This window comes from Protomyctophum bolini, assembly GCF_963924005.1.
Source record: "Protomyctophum bolini genome assembly, chromosome: 23".
NCBI classification, from domain to species: domain Eukaryota; kingdom Metazoa; phylum Chordata; class Actinopteri; order Myctophiformes; family Myctophidae; genus Protomyctophum; species Protomyctophum bolini.
This window is the reverse complement of record NC_137884.1, coordinates 3,616,898-3,628,772: the sequence shown is the minus strand read 5'-3', so window position 1 is coordinate 3,628,772 and position 11,875 is coordinate 3,616,898. Positions and strand designations below refer to the sequence as shown.

Here is an 11,875-nt window from a genome sequence, read left to right as displayed (position 1 = left end):
TCGCAGCCCGGGGCCATCTGAGACGAAGACGGTGTCTCAAAAGAGTTTTAGAGTTTCTCTTCAAAAAGACAGACATCTCATGCCTGTTGTGGTTTTTTTGGGTGTGTGTGTGTGTGTGGGGGGGGGGGGGTCCCCTCTCGCCTGCCTCGCCCACCCCACCGTTAACATCCCACCTACAAAGGGCTACAGCAAAGAGTTCCTTTGGGGGGGGGGGGGCAGTCTCCGATCCCGGACGCGCATGCTCAATAAATAGTCTCAGTGGTGGACAGAGTCATCTGTGTTTGGGGTTGGGGTCGCGTGTGGAGTGGTTTTCACCGCAGTCTCGCAGAGTGTTTGCAGGTGTGTGACAGAGAGAGACAGAGAGAGAGAGAAAGAGAGAGAGAGAGAGAGGGCGGAGGAATATATATAGTGACCCCGCCCACTGCGTCCGGAGGTCACTCGAGGTCCTCCGATAGGTTGCCTTCTTCCAGCTCCCGGTCGTCGTCCATCTCCGGACTGTGATTGGCCGTCGTCACCAGCGACATGGGGCAGTCGTCGTCGTCCATGTTCAGCGGCTCCTCCTTCACGTGAATCTGCGGCCTGCGGGGGAGGGGCAGGGGTCAGGGGTCAGGGGCCGTTGCATCCGAGCACTATACGCCATTTCGTCGACTAATACCGTGACAAAAAATGTTTGTCGACTACCCTTTTTCCCCGATGAAAACTAAATGGAAACTAAATGAAAACTAAGCTATGATGACTAAAACTAAGACTAAATATATTCAAAACTAGACTCAAATGTTAGGAAGGGACTATAGTGGACAAGAGACCCAATATATAAGTAATTTAACACTTGGTTTGCATGCTGAAAATGTAGCTGACTGGCTATTTTCAGCAAGTGTAAAATCAGTCATTAAGACGGCATCAAGGCCCGCCAAAATACATAGAGATAGACTAACACTAAAGCATTCTAGGTGACCAAAATGTGAGTAAAACTTGCTGTCAAAATCAACACTACATGCTTTCTTTGTATCTACATATTATTTTCTTATAGTGCAAGACCACTTTGGTAGAGGTTTGGGTTGTGTTACGTAGTTACCTTGCCATGATTTAACCCATTCTGACCTGAGATCAGATTCATACGAGGTTTCCACTGGACACACACTGGTCTGATTAACCCATTCTGACCTGAGATCAGATTCTAAAAATGTCAGTCGCTCTTCGATTTTTCAAAAATAGCAGACCTACAAGCTCGTAGCGCGCCACTCGGTGGCGCGCTATGAGCTTGTAGATCTGCTATTTTTCAATAGCTAAAGCATAACATGATGCTAACACCAAAATGGGTTCCCGTTCAGAATGGGTTAACTCCAACTGTGGACAAGAAACCAAAAATAATTGCTCCAGTGATTAAGAAATTGATCATTTAAAATATGCTCCTCATTGACTTACATTATACGCTAAAACAGCTCTCAAAGTCACTCTTTTAGTACGTAAACAAACACAAAACTAAGTTGATTCAGACAATATAGAACATCACCAAATCTCGTACTGTTTTATTTTGTTTAACCTCCTGTTGTTAATGTTAACTTCCTGTTGATTGGGGTTTCTTCCTAATAAAAATGGCAAAATGTTAGAAAAACTTTAAAGTTTAATAAGAGTTTTGGTGATGTTCTATATTGTCTGAATCAACTTTGTGTTTGTTCACTCACTAAAAGGGTGACTTTGAGAGCTGTTTCAGCGTACAATGTAAGTCAATGAGGAGCATATTATCAATTTCTAATCACTCAATCAATGGAGCAATAACTTTTGATTAATTTGGAGTTACATCATGGCAAGGTAACTCAACCCAAACCTCTACCAAAGTGGTCTCGCCCTTTAACCCATTCTGACCGGGAACCCGTTTTGGTGTTAGCATCATGTTATGCTTTAGCTATTGAAAAATAGCAGATCTACAAGCTCATAGCGCGCCACCGAGTGGCGCGATACGAGCTTGTAGGTCTGCTATTTTTGAAAAATCGAAGAACGACTGACATTTTTCTAGAATCTGATCTCAGGTCAGAATGGATTAATCAGACCAGTGTGTGTCCTAGTGGAAACCTCGTATGAATCTGATCTCAGGTCAGAATGGGTTAAGCGAATTCCCTTTTTAGTTGTTTTCCCCATTTTCTGAAAGGTAATGGTTTTGGACATATACATTACTACAATATAGATATATAAATGCAGTGTAGTGTGAATTATTATGGAACACAAACATTCTTCCGCAGCAAGCGCACACATTGCTATCCCCAGTTTAACTCTGAGACTGTGGCCAAATTGACACATAACAGTGAACAGTGAGATTTTTGTCGTATACACCTGCACTTTATTATGCTACTGTGTTTAGTTTGGAGGGCATGTGTTGACTTCACGTCCCCACTTCGTCCAATTTATGGCTTGTCTGTAAATCTCCTCTAATTAGAACACATGTGAGAGAGAGAGGGCAACAAGGCAACACAAACCAGGCACGCTTTCGTTCTGCCAATACAACACATCATGACTGTCAGTGGGAGCAATTAGCTTAAACAGAGAACAGAGAGAAGCATCCTCCTCCCGGTGTATACGGGGGGACACGCCGCTCCGCCCCGCATCCGCAGAGTAAGCATTTTGTTGACAGCGCTGGGGCGAGGCATCCGTGAGAATGGGGAATTTAAACTGTCATTACATGCATTATATAGCGCGGCGAACAGTCAACCAGCCCCCCCCCCCCTCCCTCCCTCCCCCCCCGTGTAACAACCGTGTTTGTTTGCCCAGACGCTAATTCGACGTGATGCCTCACGTCTACAGTAAGCAAGCCCATGCAAATTGCATGAAGGGGAACGGTTGGGGTGCGATATTAAGCCGCCATGTTTCCAGACACGCTTGGCATTTAAAAGTTTACTGATGACACCAGGTTGAAATACATGAAAAAGGGGTGGTGGTGGTGGTGGTGGTGGGTGGGTGGAGGGGGTTAGGGGCAAAAAAAAAAAAGGCCACATGATAAATAATGGAGAATTTCTCATCCCCAAGCCCCCCGGAGCAAAGGCAGAGGAGAGGAGGAGGGTGTTTTTTTTTATTTTTTTTAATCTAGTTAATAGAAAGAGCAGCCACTCGTTAATATGCAGGGGCTGTGCATGTCGCTCCTCGAGAGGCAGAAAGCAGGCAGCTAGACTCCGCCATTAATCAACTTCAGGCCCCGGCAGTTCACTCTCGGACACCACGATACATGTTTTTAACACTTAAACGGATGAATATCTTCAGCCGCCGTCAATAAGAGAGAGAGAGAGAGAGAGAGAGAGAGAGAGAGAGAGAAGCTCCCGAAAGGAAGGATGCAGTGGTGTGTCCACACCAAGAGGAGTGGGCGGAATGACAGAGACCGAGAGAGAAGAGAAGAGAAGAGAAGAGAAGAGTGTAGGGGCGACTAACAAGAATAATAATGCTGTCACACACAAACAAGGCTTAACATGATCCGGGGGCCCGAGTCACGGAGCAGGGGTTTGTGCCACAATGATAAATCTGACAAAACCTAATTATTTCTGACACGTAGGATGCATCAGGAAATCCCCCAAGACTCGGGAAAGAGAAAAGGGGAGAGAGTGTAGAGAGAGAGAGAGAGAGAGAGAGAGGTTGGCCTCGCGCTGTCATCGGTGGTGTGAGGTTGCGGGAGGTGTGGGGAGGGTGAAAATAATTTTAAGGAGGTCATATACAGATGACTTTAATATTCCAGAGACAAATGAATGACTATTCCTGGGATGTTGAAGGTGTGGTGGATAGGATATGCGTTGTTCCTGTGCATAGAGCAAGTGGGTGCCAAAGTGGGGGTCCGGGACCCCCCAAGGGTCCTTGAGGCAGTTCCAGGGGGTCCTCAGCTAAATGATAGTTTGCACACTCTCAGAGTTAAATTAGCATTGATTTTTAGTGGGGTCTCAGAGATAGAAATGCCATTATATGTCCGTATATATGCATGTCAAACTGAGGGTCTTTGAAATTAAACGGGTTGAGAATCACTGCTAGAGCCGTAAAAAAAATCTTCTCTTATATGGGGGTCCCTGGCATACCTTTATCAAATGGGGGGTCCGCGGGCTAATAATTAGTGTCAATGTGGTGGGGGTCCTTGACATGAAAAGGTTTGCGGACCACTGACATAGAGGGAGGTGAGACAATATTATAAACCAATATAAAGACTGTCGGCCACGGTGCACAAAGACAATACGTTCTCCCGCAATTATTTACATTTTCTTTACAATTCTCAACAACAACAAAAAAACGGGAGGAAAAAAAAAAACTAAACAAACAAATAAACAAAAATCTACAAAGAATTACAAATCAGTTAATTATTTGGATATCCCATTTTGGGCATAATATTATTAATAATAATAATAATAATAATAATAATAATAATAGTAGTAATAGTAATATTAATAGTAAGGGTAGTAATAATAATAATAATAATAATAATAAGGCCATGCAAGGCCATGCACTGACTTCCACTCCATTCTGAAGGAGAACATTCCCCAAGATGGTGCTGTCTTCACAAGTACTACTTCATCTACTACACAGGGCTCGCCCTGCTACTGTATACCTCATTAGCACATACAGTACGGTGCGGCGGAGGACTTGTTACAATGTTTTCGATGTCTTTGAGGAAGAAAAGAAAAAAAAATACACCTTATTTGCCTGGGCGTGTGACACTTTATCAGGTCACGTGGACGAGCCGTTTAAGTCTAATACGTCGCTCGGGGGTGAACGGAACACACCGGCAATGTAAATAAAAACAAGGTGCTCCGTATGACTCGTGTGTGTGTGCATGCGTGCGTGTGTGCACGCGTGCGTGCGCAACTGCACGTGCACATCAAAAGAGATGCTTGCCCTCACATCAATGGGAGATTAGCAGCAGCGATGGTGCAGAGGTATGTCAGGGATGCAAATAAGGTCATTAGTCCGTTACGTAGGCCTGGTGGCATGCAGTAGGTGGAGAGAGGAGAGGGTGGAGGAGGAGGAGGAGGAGGAGGTGGTGTTGGAGGAGGAGGAGGTGGTGGTGTTGGAGGAGGAGGAGGAGGAGGTGGTGTTGGAGGAGGAGGAGGAGGAGGAGGAGGAGGAGGTGGCAGTGGTGGGGAGAATCAGTGGGCGGGACCACGCTCATCATAGCAGCTGTGCGTCAGTCAGTATAAGCGACGCCGAAGAGCGGGGAAACAATTAGACGCGACAGCTGGAAGAAGACTGTGATATAAAAACGGAAAGTAACACCCAGAACAGAACCGGAAGAGAAATGGGGTTTGGAAAATGTATCACGGTGTAAAAGGCAGAAATTGAATTTGAATGATTTTCTTCTTTCTTTTTTTAGTTTGTTTTTACTTTTATGAAAATAAAATTGTGATACATAGTGATACCTTTAGGCCTACATAAACACTTTTCTGCATAGGCCCAAATGCCCACTGAATAACGTGGAAATGTATTTTATTATAATTTCTTCCCACTTATCTTAATGAACTGAACCCCTTATATTTGAACGTTAAATGATGAACTTCGTTTCATATCCCTGTTCCCCGAGATGGCTCTAGTTTGGCCGTGTGTGTGTGTGTGTGTGTGTGTGTGTGTGCACGTGCGTGCGTGTGTGCGCGTGTGTGTGTGGTCAGTCGCGCAGATCCCCATCTCCATTCTTTTGATGTAAAGCAGGCGATTTGCTGAAGTTTGGGATTCTAATCAAAAGAATCGTCTGCTCTAGTTTTAGCCTTTTCTAGGATATTGCTCTTTTAAAGCCTCGAGGGCACGTACTACACACTGAAACTGGCGTGTGCGTGCGCACACACACACACACACACACACACACACACACACACACACACACACACACACTTGAACATGGCCCGCAGCTATGTGGGCTGCGGTTAAGCACATAGCTTTAACCTTTAGATGTTTGGGCGAGGAGGACGGGACAGAAAGGCTTGTCTAATTGTTGGATCCAGAGGAGTCCTCTCCTGAGAGGGAGAGAGTGAACAGCCTACAAGGTAGTGTACTCTTTAGTTAATGCTACTAGCCACTCCATTATTTAAAACGCTGAAACGGGGGAAAGAGACTTGTGAGAAAAATAACACATTTATTCCATTTTCAGGATGTCCTGGCTATACTGTATATACACAAGACAGGGATGGAAGTAGGGGAGGGAGGGAGGGAATGACTGGAGAGAAAGAAGAGCGAGAGAGAGAGAGAGTGTGTGTGTGTGTGTGTGTGTGTGTGTGTGTGTGAGAGAGAGAGAGAGAGAGAGAGTAGGGGGAATAGATAAGAGTCGCTGCTGTACGGTTATTAAAACTTGAACGACCTTGGGGAGTGGCTACATTCTGTCTGATGCCGGACACATTTTGCTTCACTTAACACCCAACTCTGCAGAGTGGGGTAAACACATCCCAACAGCTGAATGTAGGACTCACACATGCATGTGCAGTGCACGCACACACGTCACATGCACACACGCCACGCACGCACGCCACACCACACACGCATGCACACACACGTCACATGCACGCACATGTCACACACTCGCAATGCTAAATTGTATATGCAACATAACCTACTGTGAAGCTGGTCACACACTGTACAGTTTACCTATAACTTTGCTACTACAGGGAAAACACGTTTTATTTTTTACTCTTTGGATGCTCTTTCTTGCACTCTTATTCTGTCCCTTTGTTTGCTGTGCTTTTGTTGTTTGAATGTTATGCTATCTACATGTCTTGCATTGTCTGTAAGGAAGCCAAACGAAGATAGGTTTGACTCTTTGTGTACCCGTACACAAGATATGACAATAAAGTACAACCTTGAACCTTATCCATTCCAGTAAGGGTATAATATAGTTATAGTTACTGCTCTAAATAAGTAACTAGTTACTTTACTAGTTCTTAAGTTATGAATCTAACTAGTTACTTTGCTTTATTAAAAAAAGGCATAATAATAATAATAATAATAAAACAAAAAAATCAAGTTCTGTGGCAGTTATCATTATGAAATGGAACTAATGGAACAATACAACACAAAATATATATACACAGTTTACAGTACATTGGACCACTGCGCGCGCGTGCGTGCGCGTGTGTGTGTGTGTGTGTGCGTGCGTGCGTGTGCGTGCGTGCGTGTGCGTGTGCGTGCGTGTGCGTGCGTGTGTGTGTGCGGTTCCTTTTGTATGTGATTTAGGTGGAGTACATCTCACTTTCACACCCATTCCTGAAAGTCACATGATATGAATTTTTAAAACACCTCTCTCTCTCTCTCTCTCTCAGCTCCATTAAAAAAAGGAGAGGTTTTGGTGTAATTAATGCTATACGGTTAGTCGCTAAATATTAATGGGAAGTCTTACATAAAACATAGCAGCTAAACCCAGACAATGCAGACACTGGCGTAATTAAGGCGGTATACATGTTTGATAGAGCCCTATTTATAGGACCGGAGTATAAATGTTATCTGAAACGTCAAACACAAACATACCTCAGGTATGAGCAGAGCCCCTTGTCGAAGCTAATGTATCAGAGAGAGAGAGAGTGAGAGAGAGAGAGAGAGAGAAAGGAAGAGAGTGGGGGAGAGAGAACAGAGAGAATTAATGCTTATGCTATAGAATCTAAACCTTGCCCTGAAGTCACAGGGAGAACATTCTCCTAGCACGAATTAAATACATTTATCAGGCAATTAACCAGTTCTGGGCGGGAACACCGCTGGGTGTTTTAAGCGTTAATTCATGTTATACTTTAGCTATTGAAAAGTATCAGATCTATACAAGCTCGTAGCGCGGCACCGTGAAAATGTGGCGCAAATGTTTGAATATATATTCTTTCAGAGGCAACGTTTTTAACTGAAATCTTTGCTTCTGAGGGGGGGGGAGGGGGTCCCTGGAACAACATATTTTCAGATGTGGGTCGGTGGCAAAATTACAGATAATTTCTGGGGTCCGTGACACGAAATATTTGAGCACCGCTGATACAGAAACAGGTATTTCAGAAAAAACTGTCATGATTTAGAAGATATTAAAAGAAAATCAGGCCTAAACGGGTTAAACTAACAAAGGCTGTGGAGTATAGAAACAGGGGGAGGTTCAACATGTTCAGCTGATGATGCCTTCCCTTTTCACAGCCCTCTCCAGGTCAGATTCCTGGCTAAATCCCTACATCTCCATCTCGGTGGGCTCACGCAAACTGTCTTCAGTTGAATACGTGTATTATCGTGGGCCGAGCGCGCGCGGCTTGATAATGGATTAAATCTCGGGGGCGAGATAAGCGGCGTCCAAAGAATCCAAATATTAACCCATTCTGACCGGGAACCCGTTTTGGTGTTAGCATCATGTCATGCTTTAGCTATTGAAAAAATAGCAGATCTACAAGCGCGTAGCGCGCCACCGAGCGGCGCGCTACGAGCTTGTAGGTCTGCTATTTTTGTAAAAATCGAAGAACGACTGACATTTTTTAGAATCTGATCTCGGGTCAGAATGGGTTCATCGGACCAGTGTGTGTCCCAGTGGAAACCTCGTATGAATCTGATCTCAGGTCAGAATGGGTTAAACCCGCTGAGCTTTTCCTGTCTTTGATCGCTTTTCGGTATATATAGCTGGTGGGCCGGCTGAACATTAAAGCTCCGATACGGGAATATTTTAATGAATAAAAGGTTATTTCAACCAAACGGATGCCACTATAATAGAACATCTGCAGCAGGCTGGAGCTTGAGGTTGTCTCCTTTTTCAATTAAAAAAAATCACACCTGTGTGAACTGAGCAGTGCAACTACACATTTATTGTTACAGTTCTGTGTTGTAGTGTACTGTGCTCTGCACTGTACTTTGATTTTTTTTTTTGGAAAACAAATCTTTGAGAAATGATACCATGTGGGGGTCCCCGGAACATCCAGACCCCCCCCCCCCCCCAGGAACACGCCTAGGGGGCCGGCCCTGTTCCGGCGAGCCTTCCCGCGTCCGAAACCGTCGAGAAATGACAGAGCTATATACCGTGTTGCAGCTTTCCGCGCTCGGACACCGGGGCACGCATACATACATAGGGACAGACATAGCTGCGTAATGGAGCAGCGGAGGCACCGCTCAAAAGATTTAGACCCTGATGTCTTTAAATAATAATAAAATAAAATAAAACATTGATCCGATTAAAGTTTGTTAAAATGACATATGAAAATAAACATTAACTAAATCATCACAGTATAATGAACGTGGGATCGTGGACACGCCGTGAGCTCGCAGGTTTCTGCTATTTCAGAACATTTTCAAAAGGTACAAAAAATCAGCGAAATAAATGCGGTCAAATAAAGGCCGACATACTGTATATATATCGGCCAGACCGATATAACTAGAGCCCCGACCGGCTCTAGTTATATTTGTCTAGGTCAGTGGTTTTCAACCAGTGGTCCCTGAGGGGGTTCCAAGTGGTCCCCAAGCTAAATTATGGAGAGTTGGTATAACCAAATCTGCATTACACAATTTACTAGTACTCTGCACAATTTGAGTTTCCCTGTTATTGCCTGCTATATGGTACCAACATCAATACAGCATGGAATTGTGGACACAATCCTTATCCACGGACAACAACAAAATGTAATATAATTATAAATTTGAGGTTCTGAGAGGTTAAATGTCATCAAATGGTTGTCCGTGCAGGCTCAAAGGCCGGATATACATAATGGACCCCTTGATATGAAAAAAAAAGGGTTTGAAAACCACCGGTCTATAGGTCGTCGCCTCGTGTGAATGTACAGTTAAAGGGACACTTCACCCTTTTTGCAAAAACATATATGTTAATGACGTTTAGAAGCTTTATAGAACACTTTCCTGGGGGTCTTTATGTGTGTAATATGTGCTTTTAGATATTTTAGATTGTAGCAGTGTGTCTCTGTGTGTGTGTCTCTGATGTCATGGACACTGGGCTCACTTCCTTCCTTCCTGGACTACATGTTGTCTCAGTAAGACAGCTCTCCCCCCTATCCACAAGGAGGAGCAGTGCACCAAAGAATTGTGGGGAAGGTAGTGCTTCGCTGCTACAATCTAAAATATCTAAAACCACATATTACACACATAAAGACCCCCAGGAAAGTGTTCTAAAGCTTCTAAACGTCATTAACATGTCCCTTTAACCCATTCTGAACGGGAACCCATTTTGGTGTTATAGCATCATGTTATGCTTTAGCTATTGAAAAATAGCAGATCTACAAGCTCATAGCGCGCCACCGAGTGGCGCGCTACGAGCTTGTAGGTCTGCTAAGAACGACTCGATATTTTTTAAATCTGATCTCAGGTCAGAATGGGTTAATCAGACCAGTGTGTGTCCTGGTGGAAACCTCGTATGAATCTGATCTCAGGTCAGAATGGGTTAAGTGTGGTGCGACGACGACGGACGGGGTGACTCACTGCATGTGTCCCGGGGGAGAGTAGCCGCCAGGGCTGCCGTGTCCGTTGGTGTCCACTAGGTGGTCCAGCGAGCCGTTGAGCTCCTCGTGGATGGACTGCAGCAGGTTGGGCGGGCTGCAGCTCAGCACGCCGCCCGGGGGGCTCCCCCCCACCATCAGGCCCCCGCCCCCCGGCGGACTGGCGCCGTGTTGCATCATGCCCGGCGGGCTGGCGCCCATCAGCGTGGGCGGGCTGCCGCCCATGAGGCCGTGGTGGTGCGGGCTGCCCCCCAGGAGGCCGGAGGCGCTGCAGCTCATCAGGCCCGTCGCCCCCAGCAGAGGCAGGGAGGTCTCGGCGAGAGCCGCCTTTGCGGGAGGGAGGGAGGGACGCGTTGGACGGAAAGAGTATGGATGAAGACCGGAAGGATGTTATATAGGAGAGGAGATGGGGCGAGGGATATGCAAGATGAAGGTGGGAGAAGTTAGGGGAAGAATGGATTTAAGGGCAGGGCAGGGCAGGACACAGCAGGGCAGTGAGAAGATGAGAGGCATGGAGTTTCGGAAAAGAGACAGAAAGAGGGAGAGAAGAGAGAGAGAGAGAGAGGAGAGATATACACGTTCACGTCAATTGTGTTCCCTTGACTGTTAAACCACTTATAGCCCTCAGCGTTCCTTTTCTGGGCATTTCATAGTAAGTGTAGGAGCCGTAATGTGTGGCATTCTAATGTGCTATTATGATTGACGTCACGTAAGGTATGTCACTTTAATGGGCACTGCACAGGTAGTGGGCGTGTCACCGGGGCTGGGGCGCTGCCACTCTAGTTTTATGGCGTTACCTGTCACTTGGGTGAGGGAAGTTGAATAGAGAGAGGTGGTGAGCAGTGGGAGAAGACAATTCTGTTGACCGTATCAATGGCACCCATTATTCACCTTAACAACCACGTTCAGTTATATCTAAAGCCTGGGAACTGTTGTAACTTACGTGTGGTGACAAGAATAAATGGTAAAACCTACAGCTGGAATGGACCTGAATTCAGTGCGTGCGCGTCAGATACAAGCGTCTCTTTGATCTCATGTTTAGCTCCTCGCGGCGGCCTATAAACCGCCGCAACAGTAAGCAAACAAGCTATTTTAGGTGAGACGATTTGGTGTAAAAGGAAAAACTCTGAGGGGTCCAAGTATAGACCCTTAGGGGGTCAACAAAGTGGGTGTTTAAGTATATACTTTGTTGTATGATTAATAGTGAAAATATCCAATCTACAAGCTCACAACACATCTCATCGCCGCCACACTGTAAGCTTGTAAATCTGCTATTTTGGACACTTTTCCCATTGAAAGTGATTAAAGCTGCAATTGTTCCGAATATGCAAAGAATATGGGCGAAAGAACGGAACGGCGCTCAAAGTCGCCTCCCAAGTTGGTTCTGAGACAGCCTGTGACAACTCCTGAACCCGCATGTTTGATATTATATTAAAAAAGGTTTTTTTATTTTAAAAGGGGAAAAAAATCAACTAAAA

General features: G+C 45.2%; 1 pseudogene across 1 annotated transcript in view; it reads right to left on the bottom strand.

Moving 5' to 3' along the window:
• Positions 1 to 293: 293 nt before the first annotated feature.
• The window catches only part of LOC308310610 (forkhead box protein P2-like), a 17,746-nt pseudogene continuing 6,164 nt past the window's right edge, over positions 294 to 11,875 (bottom strand). Inside the window, exons 4-6 of the transcript XR_013966265.1 lie at positions 10,381 to 10,724; positions 7,471 to 7,500; positions 294 to 579 (exon numbers count right to left, since the gene is read on the bottom strand). The product of XR_013966265.1 is annotated as a forkhead box protein P2-like (transcript). The remainder of the gene's footprint in view (positions 580 to 7,470; positions 7,501 to 10,380; positions 10,725 to 11,875) is intronic.